Here is an 18,835-nt window from a genome sequence, read left to right as displayed (position 1 = left end):
CACAGTGTAGGAGGGAAGTTAACAGCTGTGTTCAGGACTCCATACCTGCAATTGAGTTAGTAGGACAAAGGGTGACACCACCACCAAGGGAAACAGACACGTCTTTATGGATTTTCCTGTCACACGGACTAATCCATCCTACCTTGGATGTAGATACAATTAGTTACAGAGGATGTAAAACAAGCAGCACTATTTAGTTTCTGTCCAGAGTGGAAAATACACCCTCTAAACTTCACCTTTCCACGCAGTGTTTCAGTCAAGGCTATTGTATTTGTTATTATTATTTTCCTCCTGGTTGTTAGAAGACATGATTTCATTGTTGTTATATTTAATCTGCTAGTTCTGAAGCTTTAGGATGCTACCTGCCGACCCTCTATTTCAATTCAAATCATACATTTTTCCTGGTATCATTCATATCACAGCAAGAAGCCTGCTTCTGAGAACAACAATGGTGTATTATGCATACTTTGACTTCTTGGCTGATGCGAGATAAAAAAGAGGGGAAGGTGAATCATCTTCTCTGAAGCACTGATGAATACACACGAGGCTTTCAGATCACAGCTCTGTGTGGTACGATGAGTGAGCAGGGAAAGGGAAATAATAAGAGATTCAGGCAAATCAAGAAAAGCAAAGTGACTGTATATGCTGGTAAAAGGGTGTCTTTTTCCACTCTCTTGCTGGACTGTCCTGGTAGTACTGGAGCATTGTCATAGTGTTTTTTTCTTCTTTTTTTTTTTTTCTTTTTTTTTTTCTTTCTTTTTATTTATTATTATTTTTTTTATCCTGTCTCATAGTGGATTCAGTGAAAAAAGGGGATTGGTGTGATGCAAAGACGGAGGCCCTTGTCTAACCAAGCGGTCACTCACTCAGGTTGTGCTCACTGCACAACAAAATGGGTGAATGCATGGAGAGGATCAAGAAAGAACTTTGAGAAAAGAGTTCCTGAATATACCACATCATTTACAGCTTGGGGGACAGCTTGAAATATCAGTTTCATATTGTTATTTTAAAATACATAAGAATTTTCTTTCCTTAAATGTTAAAGAAATGGGGAAGATCCTCTTTTATTTAGTTAGTTTTTTCTTTATCCACTCTTTACTTTGCTTCTCTCACCTCAAACCTCAGGGAAATGTGCTTGGAGACTTTTACTAAGCCCAAAAAACTGAGAGGGTGGAAAATTCTCTATTTCTTTATTTTCCTTCATTTGTAGGGCCCATAAAGACAAAAGAAGGTAGTGCTTCAATTTATTTATTTATTTTATTTATTTTTAATGTTGCTGTCCTGCAAGACATTTTCTTCAAGCCTGAGAGAAAGCTTATTTGAAATTTTATGGAGGAAATAGAGCATTCAGAAAACAAATCTACACTTCTCTGAGTGCCAGACCATATGTCTGAGGCAAGAATCCTGAAAGACATGAGGAACGTCTTTAGCACTAATATGGTGCCAAATCTGCCCATTTTAGTGAGAAATCCAGAAACTGACACGAGCATGGTGTCTCCATGTGCTGTCAGGGTGAGACAATACATGCCAGAAAGTTTCTTCAGCTAACAGGGGCACGTCCAATGAAAAACAGACATTGAAAAATGATGATAGGAAATAAAGTCTGCATGCTATATAATAATGTGGGTAGTGAACCACTGCCATGAGAAGAGAGGGAGACATCTTTCTGGTCTAATTTGTCTCATCTCAGCTTCCTCAGATTTTTATTACACAGTATGAAGCAGGTTATTTTTAGGGAGAGGGGGAATGGCCAATGACTTTATATGACATCAGATTTCACTGCATGGCTGTTGAAGCACTTGCTGTGGAAGAAATGTAACAGGTCCTCAGCCAAGTGGAGACTAAACTATTTGTTTATGCGTACATAAATAAAACATTGTGAAAGCACTGGATGCACCAGAATAAATTCTTCTGTCATTTGCAGCACTGTAAAGACAATGGACGTGAGTGATCTTCCTCCCGACATAAAAAGTGTGGAAGAAGGTGTGAAGCTCTTACCCTCGCCATTGAAACAAGTCCCAGAAGAACTGATCTCATTTTATTTGGAACAGCTGCTATCTGCCCGTGCTGCGTGGAGAGCCGTATTTCGGCTGAGTCACCAAGGCCCACCACACCCTGCTCTTGAGCACTTGCTCTCCATAGCGATTTAATAACTCACATTTACTGCAGAACTGTTATTCATATCTCATTAGATTTTGTGGGAGCTTCAGCAGTAAGCAATGTACATTGTCATGGTTCACAAAGCTGTTGTGATACTTGCCAACCAAGAGGAAATTGCATTTTCCCCTGCTGTAAAGCAGCTACGGAGATGGAAGCTATGAAATTAGTCAGCCTCAACACGCATTAATCAAGGAAGGGAAGCAGAAGATGCCCTTGGAGAAAGATGGGCTGAGGGGCTGGGCCTAGATACTGGGCCTGTCTTGGGTATGAGCAGTAGGCAAGAGACTAAGTGGGCAGTCTGGAGAGACTATGTTGTCATGAGAGCAGATGAAACCAGGAGAATGATGAGGACAGCACCATTAGGAGCAGCAGGAGAGGGAAATTTGGAAATAGCAGGTCTAACAGAGGCTGTCCTGAGCCACCTGGGATTTCAGACTTTGTCTTGTGCTCTGTGGGACAGGTAGAATATGAGTTCTGGAAGGGACACATCTGGCTCTGCACATTCACTGCTCCAACTTTGTCCCTGTAAATGTGGCAGGTGACTGGTCTGCATGGCTTGTGCTCCCTGTAAGTGTGGGTCTGCAGGTGCCAGGCTACAGGCAAACCTCCTTTGCACAGGAAGATGCTACAACCTCCTTCTGTGCAAGTAATGTTGTGCTTTCTTATGGGGTAGCTCTGACACTAAGACACAGAGACTTTCTACATCTGTCATTGTGCTGGAAGAAAGAAGAACCAGGAGAGAAAAGCTTGTGTATGCTTCCTCTGGGAAAAGGCCAGACTGGCCTGAGGTTTAGTACTGCTGTGTTTGGAAGAAGAGGCACACAAAGGAATCACAAGCCAGCATGTGGACTGCCAGGAGCACTGGACTCCAAGCGTAGCAAGAAAGAAGTTATTTCCTGTAACTTTCCTGTAAACAAACAAACAAACAAAACAACAAAAACACACCACCACCACCAAAAAATGAAACAAAACAAAACACAACAATAAAAAAACAGCTTCATCCTTTCCAGCTTTTTTTGTTCAATTTGTTATTCAGCCCTTACCCCCTAATCCTCACTCCAGCTTATAGTTAGAGTTGTGATATTTCTTCTCCTGTGTATTAAGATCCCTGTGTGGAAGATGATTGTCTCTGGTGCTGCATACAGCTTCTGGGGGTTGATACAAGACTGATTCCATTCACGAAACTTGAAGTGACTTTGCTCTAGCAATATGAAATGGGAGTACAGCTCACCTTGCAGATGGTTGCCTAAAATATTAAACAGTGATTCACCATTACTCACTGTCTCATCAGCTCATAAATTTAAAATAACTCGCCTTTCCTTTCTTTTTATTTAAGGAAAAATAAAAGAAGTAAAGGTGTATTATGCATAACTCTGCAAAATTGATCCTACAGAAAGGACTGCTTGATAAACTTTTTACTGACTTCTGCCTCTTGACATTAGTTGAGAACTGAAGCAGTGGGAGGGGAAAGATTTAAACACGTTTATCTATTTATAGAGAAAATAAGGATGGTGACATCTCTGACAAAATAAGGGAGTGGAAATGTCCAGTGGAATTGTCCATTATACTACTTTGGAGGATAAAAATAACAGCTGGACACTGTAATCATAGGCAAAAGAAAATAAGGAAGTGCTGTTTCTTTTCTTCCTTTTTTTTTTCTTTCTTTCTTTCTTTTTTTTTTTTTTCTTTTTTTTTCCTCAGGGGTCCCTATTAGCTATCATTACACATTGCCCAGGTAACAATTCATAACTACTAGAATACTCACAGACTTCTGCCTGTAAGCCAAGCAGGTTCTTTTTTCCTACAGCAAGCCTCTTTCCCCTAGGGTGGACACTACTTACTACCTCTCTGGGCAACACGAGAGCTCCAGCCTGTAGGCACTAGTCCCACAAGTTTCCTCCCCCTTTTCTTTCCTTTGAATGTTCAGTATTCTGCTTGCAAGCCCTGTTTCTTAAGTAGGCTGGGCTCTGAGTGGGAAAGTAGGGGTGACTCAGGATGCACAGTCTTGGTCCCTTCTTTCTTCTTATATTGATTTAACTAACTCTGAAGGCTTGTCCTCCTTAGGGAAATGGTGAATTTGATCCAAAAACTCTGGAGAGACAAAGCCAAAAGGAAAGAGAGCCCCCAGCTTGTGCCCACTTTAGTGTCTTCATGATGCTGGTTTCTGTCTCGTGTAGGAATGAAGCCAGAGCTCATTCGGAGAACACGCTCTGGTCCACTAGGCTTCTCATGAGTAAAGAAATTATGCCACTATGTAGTTGTCTTCGTCACATTATGTTTCAGTTGCTGTCTTGTGGCTTGCCAGTAAATCAAGTCTTTAATGATAGAGTCTCAAATTCGACTGCTATATCATCATACCAGCAAGCTCATTCTTCAGCAGGGGGTGGGCTTGTCAGGTGCCTTGGCAAAGGAGGGAGGAAACTGGTCCCCTGGAAGCCCTGTGAGCAGGATTTGACTCACACTGCAGAGTCTTCGTTGTGCAGCCTGGGCCTCACAAATAAACATGATGTGTAGGCATTGAAGAGCTAGAAAAACACCACAGTGCCAAAGCTCAGACTCTCCAGGGCCTCTTTTCTAGCTTTGCAGCTGGCTGTGGTCTTTAATATCACTTGTCTCTACCCCTAGCTCCTCTCTGCAAGCCATTACTGTGCTGTGTTGGGCTTGTTTGGGTGAGTAAGCACTGCCATAAATTTCCAGAGGAGCTGTCATGCTGTTGTGCTCACATTAGCTGAATCTTTCCTGTGGTGCCTCTCACTGGTTGAGGTGCTGGTGACTTGCAAGGTGCCTAAGCTTGTCACAATCACACAGCCAAGGAGTTTAGGCACAGAACATCAGGGGCAGAAGAAGGCAGCCAGTGGTAGCACAAAGCTGCCTACTTCTGCCTTGCCCCTGGTTCTTGCTACCTGTAATTTGGCATGGATACAAATTTGGGAACCACTGTAGGAGTTGCCTGAGGAAAAACTGCCTGGAGAGTGGTGTATTTGTATTTGGGTGGTTGATGCTGAGTATGGCAGGAAAGGCAGATGGTCCTTCCCTTCTTTGTGCTCTCACCTCTGCCCTTAGACACTGTGGCAGCGCCAGAACAGCCTGTCTTTATTTTGGTGACTTGGCCTCTGTTGTCCTGATGAAGATTGAGTCCTGTTTGATTCTTTCTGTCCCTTCAGGGTTCCTGTGAAGATTTCCTGCTTTGTCCCATTAAGGGGGCCAAAATGCTTAAGGATATGGCTGTTTCCCAGACAACTACACTCAACGATTTCATCAATTAATCAAGAGGAAACTAAGGAAGAGAATGAGAAGCAGATGCTCTGAACAGGACAGGGCTATGAATGATTGATGCCATTTAAGAGACAGGGAGGATTTACTCCAAGAGAGACCCCAGCCTGGGGCTGAAGTGATTTCCTGTGTGAGAGCTGGTTACTGCAAAATGATGGCAGGGAGCCAGGAACGGCTCCCAAATGGATGTCCAGTCCAGCCTTTAGAAAATCACAAGGCATGTTGCAAAAGTATAACCAGGTTGACTAACAAGGCCACAGAAAGACTCAAGGAGAGGTGGAGCAGGATTAATACGCTGGTTTTCCCTACCACATGTGGCAGTTCTCCTATTGAACCAAAGAAAAATAGATTTCTGATGCTCTCCAGCCAAAGTTAAGGGTAGGTGTGATCTTTTCAAGATGTTCATTTCCTTCTGCATTTATGTCATGACTCTTCATATGCCTGTATGTTACAGTCCAAGCAGATACATCAAAAAAACAGTATTGCTTTAAAGTACTGTCTGCATGTGCAACCCAGCAAAGGGAGAGATTAGAATTCTTCTGCGGGTTCATAGTCAAATTAAAGGCTATAGAGATCTTACAGTATATCAGTGCTTTGTTCATCATTGAATCGTTTGGGTTGGAAATGACTTTCATCAAGTCCACCCATCAACCTGACCTTCTGAGTCCCATAACTAAACCATGTCCCTTAATGCCACATCCACACATCTCTTAAATACCTTCAGGGACTCCACCACTTTCCTTGCAGCCTGTTCCAATGCTTGACCACCATCTCCATGAAGAAATTCTTCATAATACCCAATCTAAACCTCCCCTGGCACAATGGCAAGACAAGGAAGTCAAGTAAGGTTTCTACGGGTGTTGGCATTTTCTTGCAACTCAATTAGAATAAAAATGAAAAAATATTGCAGAATCTCCCCAGACAACAAAGTCAAAACTGTCTTGGCTTGATAGAAGTTCGTTTTAGTAACTTTGAATCCATTTTTTTTTCCTTTGCTTTTAAAACAATTTTGTATTTCTTTTTTTTTTTTTTTTTTTTTCCTTCATGGATTTTTTCTTTATAACTTTTTATTTCTTCCATTTCCCTTCACATTTAATAATCCACCTTTTGTCTCTGGTAGGTGCAATTAACTGGAAGACAGCAGTATAAGAATCCTTTTATATATATATATATATATATATTTTTTTTTTTCTGTATGTATTCAAATGAAACTGTATTCTTCCCTTGGCACTTTTATTTAAGTGAGTGCTGCAACAGTTTATTTATAAATCAGCAAGGGAAAAAAAATCTCTTACTGTAATAATTAGTTTCTTTTACCTTGATAATATATTCTTCCTGGGTATGACTAGCTGATGTAATTTTTCTGTAGCTCCTTGTAATGAACATTGAGGTAATACATTTCACGTCTGGAGTGCATCTTTTGGTTAGAACAGACCTCAGGTGCCTGTTTGTAAAAGCAAATGAAAAGATTCTCTCAATAGCAAAGCTGAAATGGGTATTAATTGCATTAGAAAAATCAGTAAGTAAAAGAACAAGATTCAGACAAAGTGTTCATAAGGAGAAAAGCTAATCAGAACTGTCAGAGCCAGATGACATCTGTCGTCTTTACTGGGATGGATTTGCTGGCTGAATGATATCAGCCACTCTTCCTTTCTGGCTTCTTCCTTTCTGAAGTACTCAAAAAACATCGAATGCACTTTCCAGCTTGCGTTATGGGTACCTGAAATATAAGACGTTTCAGTCTCAGCTTTCTTACAGTTAATTCATTTTAGGCATTTCCTTTCTTAAGGAGTGGGAAATGGTATTTCGCACCAAACAAATTGGATTTAACAGCCCTTCCAAAACAAAGGAAGACCTGTTGGTCCTTCCAGATGCAATTTTCCCTTGAACTTGCTCAGAAGACACATAAGTGATTATTCCAGGTTTCTAGGATTAGCAGGGAACGCATACTTCTCCATCTGTTGTGTCAAGGTGGTGGTCCATGATGGTTGAACATTGCAGGTGTCTCAAGTCCCACGAATTCCCACCTCTGCTGCAGCTGTACAAAGAAACATTTTTCCTAGTTGCAAAATTATCATTGTCCCTTTTGCAGGAAATAAAATGTTTCTGTATTTATTTATTTATTTATTTGTTTGTTTGTTTGTTTATTTTGGGCCTAATATGAAAAACTCATGAGAAACTAGTAGCTGGAGCAATGGAAATGGGCCCAAAGTCTGCAATTCTGTGCTAAGAAAAAAAAAAAAAAAAAAAAAAAAAGAAGAAGAATCTAAGCACTCAATTTACCCATCCCAAAGCAAATGTAAACCGGAGTCCCCCAGGGATGAGAATGAAACAGGGTCCAAGTGCCTTCCTTGGAGGAACATTGCATGGAGGGACACTGCAGAAAATTGGCGTGCGTACTTTTGCTCTGTGATGCTTAACATGATTAGATTGTCAGAGGAAACTCTTGTCATCTCAGCATAAATCTGAAGCACCTCCCAGCCAGCAGTGGACTCGCTTGGATTAATCCTGGTATAATCAAGGTCAGAAATAGATCAGAGGAATGTGTCTGTGAACACACAGGTACCTACCATTCGTATGACTAGAAATACTTCCAGAAAGCTGCCAAATTGCTGAATTAAATAAACTTCAAGATATCTTTGATTTCCCAATAAAAGTGATGTGATGTCTCTTATTTTATTATTTTATTTTATTTTATTTTATTTTATTTTATTTTATTTTATTTTATTTTATTTTATTTTATTTTATTATTTTATTTTATTTATTTATTTTTCTTTACTATGTGTTCCTTAAAAATATGGATCCGGTTGTTGTTGTCAGACACTAAATGGCTTTTTAATTTTTTTAATCACAGGGCCTTGCCCTTGAGGTATGCTAGGTGGTACTTGTGAAAAGCCAGGAAGAGCAAGGCTGAGGGAGTGATTACAGAGGCTGCATTTTGAACACTTGGGTGTGCACTGTCACCTGGGGAAGCCTTTTGCTGTGGTTCTGCACAGTGCTGATGAGCTGGGTAGCAGTGTTTCTTCCCCCTGAAAGAGTGATAGTAGCCCAGGTGCAGAAAGGTGCACAGAGATTTCTTTGACACTTTAATTTAAAGGACCTTGTCTGCAGGATTAAGCTAAAAGCAAAGCATTATTCACTCATGCAACAATGTTCTTGGTGTCTGCATGGCTCAGGCTTTACCTTTTGTGGAAAGCTGCAGCTCAGGTGAGTTGCCTTTTTGCAGGAAGAGGTGAGGCAAATGTTGCTTTAAAAAAAATTCTGACATCTTCAGGACTGCTCCTGTTTTTAAGCAGAATCTGACAATTGGTAGAAGGAAGCCAGCCCAGGGGCTGGCTTTCCTAGCCCTAGCTAGAGGTTGCATTGACCAAAGCTTTATTTTTTGTAGTCAAAACCTCCTGCTGTAAATACATCAAGTTAGTCTGAAAGCAAGGAACTCCTCTGCTTAGCTCAGGTTCCAGTTGCCCCTATGTTTTGGTAGAAAGAGCATCTTGATTTTAAATGTTTCAGGAAAAGTAAGGAACAGGAGGAACTGAAGCACTGCTGGTGGTCATGGACACACAATTGGTCTTGGAACTGCTGTCACTAGTTCGGAGGAGCAATTTTCCCCTGACTCATGCTGAAAGGGAGTGACAGCTGGGGCAGATACTTCACCAGTCATGGTCTACATTTTTTCCTTTCCAGGCACTGGTGGGCAGAGAGGTGGGCTAAGCCTGTTTCGCTGCCTGACACCAGTTTGAGTAGGCAGTTATCTGCTAGTATGATTATGCTTCAGGGACAGAAAAGGGAAATCCCTGTTCTCTGGTACTTAGGTCCTGGTAATGAAGGTCTGCTGCTGTCTTCTTGGGAAATGTGCCTGTTTATATTTTGCAAGCTTTCTCTTCTTTTCCATGGAGAATCCTCTCATTCAGCTGTGCCTTCAGCAAGTAGAAAAGTAGAGTGATTTTGTCTGTGTAGGAGATACTTGTTAGGTGGGCAATTGGTGCTTACAAGAGTGGGACCAGCTTAGGAAGGTAGTTCAATATCAGTGCTTTTCAGCTTGGCTTTCCTAGTTAGATCTGCTCCACATTGTGAGCTCAGTTGTGAGACAATCCCCATCCTGGCTGTGGTTCTGACTGCCCCATCCTGCAGCAGTGCTTAGCCATGGTTCACGTGAAACAACAGAGCAGGGAGCTCTCCCAGGATGTATTGAAAGAGTAGAGAGTTTAGTTATATGGATATGAGCTCTACTGTGCTGCTTGCCCTCTAGGTCTGACAGTGAGCCTTTGCACAGGTTATCCAGCAGCCTGGATAAAGCTCCTGGGACTTCAGCCCACTGTTGGGACCTGTTGGAGATGAGATGCCTTTGAGACACACCGCAGAGTCAGCACAGCATCGCCTCCTCCATCACGAGAGCACAAGCGACATTTCCAGCATGCTGCAGGTTTTGTGGAGGGATCTCTTTCAGCTGGCAAGTGGAGAGTTGTGAGTGCTAGTGAGAAGGGTCCCTCCCATGTGCTGTCCTCCAGCAGCCCACCTTGGTGTTTGAGTCAGAATGACTTTTCTCTTTTTCTTTCTGAGTCACTGCCACAGCCTATTTCTGGTGTCTGCTTTAGAAGGAGAGTGGGTTGATGGGTGTGCATTAGGGAGGCCATAGATGACACTGAGGGGTACACACCAGGATGCTTTCTGTAACTGGATTAGTTCCACTGAGCTGTAGGTGGTGACACTTTTGTATACTTTGCTCAGAATCAGGCTGAAGCCAAAGTCCAACACTGCTTAGATTCACTGGGCCCAGAGAGTCGGGTGGGAGCTGAGATTGCCACCAGTGGTAATGGGGTTTCAGGTCCTTGGTGGGATGAGTTCTTCCCTCCTGCAGGTGCCTGGCTGTATTGAGCTTACATGGCAAGGTTTTGGTAGTGAGGGATTGCAGGGGTGACCTCTGTGAGAAGATTCCAGAAGCTGCCCCATGTTAGATAAGGGTTAGTTTCATTCAGCTCTGAAGGGACCCTCTGCTGCCCAGAGCTGAGCCAATAAGTGATGTTGGTTTGTGCATGTGTTAAAGCAGATTTAAGAATGGGGAAAAAAAAAAAAAAAAAAAAAAGCTATGCATTTTTTTTTAGGAGGGACCCAACACTGAAGCAAGGGCAGAGAGTGACCACGAAGGAGCGGCAGAGATGAAGTGCTGTGGACTGACCGCAGCCCCCATTCCCTTGAGCCGCTTGGGTGGGAGGACATAGAAGAGGATGGGTGGGGGGAAGTGGTTTTTAGATTGTCTTTAGTTTCTCACTGTTCTAGTCTGTTAGTGATAGGCAATAAATTATATTAATCTCCCTATGGTGAGTCTGCTTTGCCCATGACGATAATTGGTGAGTAAGCTTCCTGTCCTTATCTCAACCCTTGAGCCCTTTCCATCATATTTTCTCCCCTTTTTTCTTTGAGGAGGGGGGGTGAGAGAGCAGTGTGGTGGAGTTCAGCTGTACAGCAGGGTAAAAAACACCCTCAGCTCCCCCTTCGTGAGGAAGCTGTAGACCACAATGAGGTCTCGCCTCAGTCTCCTCTTCTGTTGGCTGAAAAAAAAAAAGGACTTTGGCCACTCCTCATACATCTTGCCCCCTTCACTATCTTTGTAGCCCTCCTTTGGACACATTCTAATAATTTAATGTCCTTCTTATATTGTGGCACCCAAAACTTCACATGGTACTTGAGGTGACGCTGTACCAGCCCTGACTAGAGCGGGACAATCCCTTCCCTTGACCAATTAGCAACACTGTGCTTAATGCACCCCAGGGTACAGTTGGCCCATTTGACTGCCAAGGTACACTGTTGACCCATCTTTGTCTTCCCATCAACCAAAACCATGGCCACCAGTCTGATATACCTCCATGTACTATAACCCTTTGAGCTCCCCCCATCAGCCAATTGTTCACCCATTGTAGTTGATAGGACAAGGAGTAATGGTTTTAAGCTAAATGAGGGTAGGTTTAGATTAGATATTAGGAAGAAATTCTTCACTATGAGGGTGTTGAGGCCCTGGCACAGGTTGCCCAGAGAAGCTGTGGCTGCCCCATCCCTGGAAGTGTTCAAGGCCAGGCTGGATGGGGCTTTGAGCAACCTGGTCTGGTGGGAGGTGTCCCTGCCCATGTGAGGGGGGTTGTCATTAGATAATCTTTAAAGACCCTTTCAACCCAAACCACTTTATGATTCTATGATTCTACGCATTTGTCCAGAGGGGTACTGTGAGAGAAAGTATTGAAAGCTTTGCTAAAATCCAAAATAATTGGGCCATAAGGAAGAAGGAAATCATGCATGTTCAATGTCAAAGGCATGCAATAGAAATGCAGCATGCCACAGTAAAAGCTCCATCCCCCTGTGCAAAATATTTCCCCTCATAATTAAATCTCCTGCAGCCTACAAGCTCCATATAGTCCCAGCAGTTAGCTTCAGATGATGTATGAGATGAGCCATACCAACCCACATCTCTGCTTGCTCTGTGCTGGTGGGCTGCTCCAGATAATAGCACAGCCAGATGCAGTGAGAAAAACAAGGAATTGGTCCTACCACTGTTAAATTAATTATTTACACAATTATTTTTTGACATCTGCTCCCTCTTTCCCTTTGTGTTTCGTAAATGTGGGAAAGATTTCTCAGTCCACCTGGGTACTACTGTGTTGGAAAATGGTGCCTTGAAGAAGATGTGTGTCTCACAACTCATTCCAGGAAAGGAGAGCCAGGTCATGAGCTAAGGGTCTGGAAATGGTGTCTGAACCAGCCATTCACCTTCCCTTTCAGAGCTTCTTATCTTTGCAAGAGACCAAGGCCTTCACCTGCCAGTTACCTTGCATTTTGGAGCACCAAATGCATACCACAGTGCATGCAAGGCCAGATAATCTGTCCTGACTTTGGGAAGCAAGTAAAAAGTTTCAAGAGGACAAAAAGAGTATCCTAAGGGGAAAGAGGTACTGCATGCTGCTCTCAGTGTTAGGAAAACAGTACTGAGTCACACAAATAGTTTTAGATGCTTCTAAAAACACTGTGTTCTCTGCTTTCAGTCTTTCCAGATATAATCTTGCCTGCTGCCCCTAATTCTGTGCACGTGGTATACTTCATTTCCTTCCTTGTTACTAAGAGAAACTCTGTCACTCACATGAGACGCACATGTAAGTGAGCGATATCACCTTGATAATGCACAAAACCATTCCAACACAGAGGCTTCAACTGCAGGCACTTTTCAGAAAATAAAAACTAAAGAGTACATTCATTTTTACAATATTAACTAAAGAGAGTGGAGGGGGACAGAGTTGTTTCTAGTCCTGTTCTGTGAGCTGGTCTTTTCCTTTTTCTGCTTGATTCAGGGAGCTCTAGGAAGCTGTTGCATGCTGGTAATTAAAAAGAAAGTAATTTCTACTTGATTGAATCTGATGCACAAGTCTCAAAGAGAAGGAAGAAGCTGTAATGCACAGGGAGCTTCCTGTAGAATGCCCTTCTTCTAAGTGTTGCAGGAATCATTGTCATATATTGTCACAGCACAGACGAGACTCTTGTTAAAGATAAACGTGTCAAAAAATAAAAATAAAAAGAGAGAGAGAGAGAAGAAAGAGGGTAGTTATCAGTGGTTTGCTGTCAAATGATAAGGGCTTTACAGATACACCTGCAGGAAATGCATCCCAGTACAGTTGCCATTTGACATTTCTGTTAATGATCTGAATAAAGGACTGGGAGGAATGCTATTTAATTTGCAGTGGCAGAACACTAATGCTGTGACAGGAAGGATTAGAAGTTTGGCATGATCTGACAAACTGTAGAGAAGGTCTGAAATCAACAGGATAAAATCTGATAAAAGACAGGTGTAGCACTTTTCACTACAGAAAAATAAGTCAAATTCTCAATGCCAAGCTAGGTGGATGGATTTAAAGACCTTGTGAGAGTGCTGTCTACGATTTTTTAAATGGAAAATAATTGTCTGAACAGTACTGCAGAAACGCATCTGGGGGTTGTAGAGGAAAAAAGACCAAATATAAGCTGTCAGAGTGATCTTACAAAAATCAAGGCAGGACTTGGAAATGCACTGACAGCATTGCTGACTGTCTTATAGCTGGTGTTTCTGAACAGGCAGAAGAAGAAGAAACAGTGATTCAGGAGGAAGAATTTTCTCCTCCTGAGATTATAGGATGATGGGATTTCTTTGGCTAACAGGGGTTGGACTAAATAAAATCAGGATGTCGTCATGTCTCCAATCCTGTGAAATAAAATCTTATAAAATCCAATGAAGTAAATCTATATTTCTGTGAGTTATTAGAAAATAAATGCAAACCTGCATCTTTGACAGCACATGTAATTAATTATTCACAGGAACTACATGCCAGTATATTTTGAAGGAGTCTTTCCAGTGGACTGTTTGAGTCAAGACCAAGCAGTCCTTATCAGAGGAAGTGTTCCAGCTCAAGATTCTAGTCCACTTGCAGGAATTTATGTCCCATGCAAAAGTTCATGCTAACTGAATTAAAGTGCACCCTCTTCTAATCAGAACCTAGAGCAGGGGTAAAAACTGCATTCACCTTTCTTGGCAGACCAAACTCTTCTGTTGAGAAGAAAGACAGTTTCGTGGTACTTGAGCTGCAAGGGTGTTTTTTTTTTTTTTTGATCATGTAGCCTTTTCCTGTATCATTGTGCTAAAGAAAATGTTTCCAAACAAACACCATTAGCTGTTGGCATTGCACAGATAGAACGATGAGAAGGATCAGGAATTGCTGTAACATCCTGATTTGTGCATTTTGTGCAAAAGATGTATTACAAACCTGCTACTTTCTGATTTATTTACCTGGCCATGGAGAACTTGCCATTTCTGATGGCAGTGTTAAACATTGAAAAAAATAAAATAAAAACAACATAAAGCCCCACAAACTTCCTTTGCATAAGCTGCAAAAGAGCAAGATGAAAACCCTATGTTCTGCAGAGGCTGAGCACTATGAACTGACACCTTCCTTGAGAGTCAGATCTGAGAGGCCTTTAGGGGTAGTGTAGGAGCAGTAAGATGAGATTAGAGACACCAGCTCTTCCACTGTTTGTTTGTTTGTTTGTTTGTTTGTTTTATTAGTTTTTTTTGAAAGCAAGTTTCTAGAAGCCAAGTGACTAAGAAAGCACATACTTACTTTAGGGCTCTCCTTGCCTGTTCTAAGATGTGATTGTATTGAGCTAGTGACACTGATATTTTTCAAGAAATGGTGTCTTGTTTAAATTAGAAACTCTATATTGAAATGCCACCGTTTTTCATGAAGGTCTTGTCATCAAAAACATTGCAGCATTGTCCTAACAAGACCACCTTTCAGAAGTGTAGAGAAATGCTGTGGAGTCCATCCCTGTGTTTCTTTGGTGGTTTGGTATAAGCCAGTTTCTTTGGTGGTGTAAATTCCTTCCCACTGAGACATTCCCACAAAGTATTCTGATATTGAAAAGCCCTTTGGACAAGGTCCTGGGAAAGTGGCTCTAAGCAGTGCTGCTTGAGCAGGGGTTTGGACAAGAAAAATCCCAGAGATCCCTTCCTACTTCAACCATTCTGTGACTCTGTGATCCTAAAGAGATCTTAACAAGTGCCACATGGCTTGATTTAAGGTATGGTTTTGAGGGTCTGATGAGGCCTTTATGCATATGTACTTACCCCCTTACATCTTTGGATTTTCCCTTTTGGTGCTGGTACTATCTTGAGATTAATTTTGCCAGATTTTTGGCGTAGTTTAAATAGCTGGTTTTATATCTGAACTACACAGGCCAGCTCTAAATTCAGTCCTTGGTGTGCTATTGCGGCAAGGCAAAACCCATACGGGGCACCTCCCATCTTCCTCTTGCATTTCAGGGAGGTGAGGGCATTTTATGTGGCTCTCCCTGATTGCCACAAGAGGGCTCTGGGAGAGCAGCCCAGCTGCCCTCAAGAATTAGACGTGCCCTCCAGTTTGGACCTTTAAGTCAGACCTTTCAGTTACACAATCACAAAACTCTGTAGAAAGGCAGCTGGGACTAGGCTGGCCTGGACCAATATGTTGTTAAGGGTCTTGAACAGCTCACCAGTTCTAAACCTGCTACATGTCCCCACAGATGTTGGTTTTTAAGACAGTAGTAGAATTAGAATTGAGATGTATGGGGAGTTCAACAGCATTGTTAGTGTCTGCAAGCACACAAAACCTAGCAGAGACCACCCAGAATGAATACTGCCTTTCTAGGGCTTACGCTTTTTGTTCTACAGCAGTTTCCATGCAGATCCTCATTTCCATACTTTGGGCATGGATTGGGAATTTTCTTGAAGTTCACAACCTGGACAGCAACACCACTGCTGGATTTTGAATGTTTTGATGTATTTTCTGCTTGAAGCTGATTTCACAGAACAGCCAGGAACTTAAGCAAATGGCTGGGAAATTACGTGCTCTTTGCTGCACACCATGTTGTGATGAATTCATTCAGCATTTTCTTAAATGTGACAGATGGTTGCAAACGCGGGCCCAGAATGAGGCATACTCAGTACCGATGTAGGCTGGAGGGGAGATTCCCCTCACAGTGGAAGTTTCTCTTTGCTCTGTGGACTTAAATTATTCTTGGACCTTTTAAACAGATGTATTTGGGGGAAATACCAATCAAATAGGATGTGGATGCACAGTTGCATAATAAAAGCTCTACTGTCATGTCATATGTGTAAAGCTATGAGGTAGAAAAAGGGAACAAGTCTTGCACACAAGACATACTATAGTTTGGATCTGGGTTTTCAGATATCAGCGGAGGTACATATCATGTCTTAGGAAAGACTGGCATCTCAACAAGATCAGCAACAGAAAGAAGCCTGTTTTAGTTGCCGCAGAAGGCTGATGGGAGGCTTTCCGTTGAGTAACCCTGCTTGTTTTTGTTGCCTATTGATTAAAACTTGAAAGATGGAAGGGAGCCAGATTCATGACTCAGAAAACTAACCACAAAAACACCATCTCTCCTGGAGCTGGGACCTTCCTCTTCAGAGGGATGGCCTCTGGAATGCCTTGTTAAGGCACAGGTTGATGAGAAGAAGGGACAGGTTTGACTCTTCAGCATTTCAGTATCCTGTGTCATTCTGAATGCTGTGTTAAATTGCTCCCTTCTCTCTCTTCAGAGGTTTTCCTGTGGCTAATTAATTACAGAGAGCATTCAGAGGTCTTTGTGGGTAGTTTGTCAACTCTGCTCTATGAGTCAAGAGGAGCACAACTAAGCGAGGCCTGGAATTTGGGCTGGGCTCCATGAGGCATTCCCAAATTTGGTAGCTTAGCTGGGTTTGTCCAGGATATCTTTCATTCTCTCTGTATGGCTAGTCTATTTTGCTTTCAAGGCAGTGCATGGCATGGAGCGTGCAGGAAGCAAAGAGAGTGGTAACAGCCATCATAGAGTCCCAGAGACTTTGAGTTGTTTCCATATGCAACGAATGGATGCAATATTGCTATATTTTTCCTCTGATTTGCTCTTGATGAGGTAGAGAGGAGCAATGCACAGAGAGAGGAAGATGTACGAGGAGCAGCTGAGGTCCCTGGGTTTGTTCAGCCCCGAGCAGAGCAGGATGAGGGGAGGCCTCATGGCGGCCTGCAGCTCCCTCACGAGGGGAGCGGAGGGGCAGGCGCTGAGCTCTGCTCTCTGGGGACAGCGACAGGACCCGAGGGGACGGCATGGAGCTGCGTCCACTTCAGAGCCCACTTCTCCAAGGAGGGTTTCTTCCTGCTTCTGTATACTATCCTGGTTCAGGCTCATGGCATTACTAATGTGGAAATTCAAAACAGTGTTTGGCTTGCTGAGGTTTGTTCATAGCTTGCCAAGTGTCCCCTGGGGACAGGTTGTCTTATGTGGAGAGCCTCGGGTCTGTCGGCAGGCACGGGTAGTTTCAACAGAAACCGGTCTTATTTGTGGTTTGTTATTATGCAGTGAGCTAGAAGAAATGATGGGTGACTTCGGTGACCAGTCAAACAGCCTAAATAAGAAATGCACCAACACTCAGATGAAGCTGAGGGTCCACTGGCTGATACACACATAGCAAATACTGGGCTGGACACAAAGGTTTGTAAGTAATTTACAAGCAGTAAATTGGTGAAATTATGCCAGAATGAATTCAACAAACCCCATTCTATGTCTCCCTGATTACTTGAACTCTACAGGCTGTTATATGTAATTGTTTTCTAACCCTGCTTATACTACTGTGTAAATCCACCAATGTAAAATAGTTTTAAAAAAGGAAAGGTAAAGATTCATAAGAAATCCAGAAGAAATAGCCCATCTATGAAGGCAGAAGGACTTCTAGCTTGAGAATGCAAATGTAGTGGTCACAAGGGGAAGATGAGCATGAGACTTAACAGCAAGGGCTGGTGGCACTGGTTCACATGGGTTCACATGGGTTGGTGGCTGTTATTTGACTGTACAACTACAGAAGCTCATGTCTGAACCATGAACCTGCCACCGAATTTCCTTTCAAGGGTGATTTTCAAAAGCCTTAGTATTGAATGACATTGTCAGAGGGATATTCCATCAATGGCCTCAATGGCCTCATACTTTTAGATGCTTTTCCTAAGCTGACAAGAACACTGAATGGCAACTTCAACTTCGAAAACCCATATGTTAAGGGAAGGTTGTGAACAAGTGTTGGGCTTACTTTTCCTGGGGCATAATTATTACAGATACTTAAGTAGCAGAGTGGTTGCACAATAGCTTAATTATTATGTTTGGATGAAGCTCGTTCATTGTAAGAGTCATATTCTGTGGCTCTACTTTCTCTTCAAGGTGTAATTTGAACAGTCATTGCTGAGATGCATGGGGGGGGGTCAACATGCATTAATGTTTCCTATCTGGTCCATGTGGTTTATAAACAGATATTATTCACCCTCCCTTTCAAGGTAGAGTGCTTTGTGAACTCCGGGCCTATGGAAACAATCTGTTGTGTAAAAAGTGTCAATTCTTTGAAGCAGAAAGAATGCAGACTAAGGTACATGTGCAGTGGAGATGTGGTGATTCCTCTTACAGGCACATTTTTTTTTTTGCTTCCTCTTTGGATCTGAAACATATGTGCATCTGCACTACCAAAGCTGATTGGCATCAAAATTGTTAGGAGGTCAAGAGGAAATTTTCAGACGATTCTGAGCAAGATTTTGTGACAGTGTGCTACATGTGGTACCCAGTGGTACACCTGAGTCCACAAAGTCCTTTTTTATTTTTTTTCCTTTTCTTTGAAAGCCTGAAAGAAAATGATGGAAAGATAAAAATAAAAGAGCGAGAGAGAAAGAAGAGGTGGCTTCAGTTTCACATAAACCCCATGATGCAGATATAGGAGTCATTCTATCTGGCTTCAGAGGTCTGCAGTCTATGGTTGTTGCTTGTCACCAACATAACTAATGGTGAGAAGGGGGCATTGTAGGAAGTGGTGTCTAAAATT

The sequence above is a fragment of the Aythya marila genome, assembly GCF_965140915.1.
Source record: "Aythya marila genome assembly, chromosome: 4".
Lineage (NCBI taxonomy): Eukaryota > Metazoa > Chordata > Aves > Anseriformes > Anatidae > Aythya > Aythya marila.
This window is presented reverse-complemented; position numbering follows the sequence as displayed.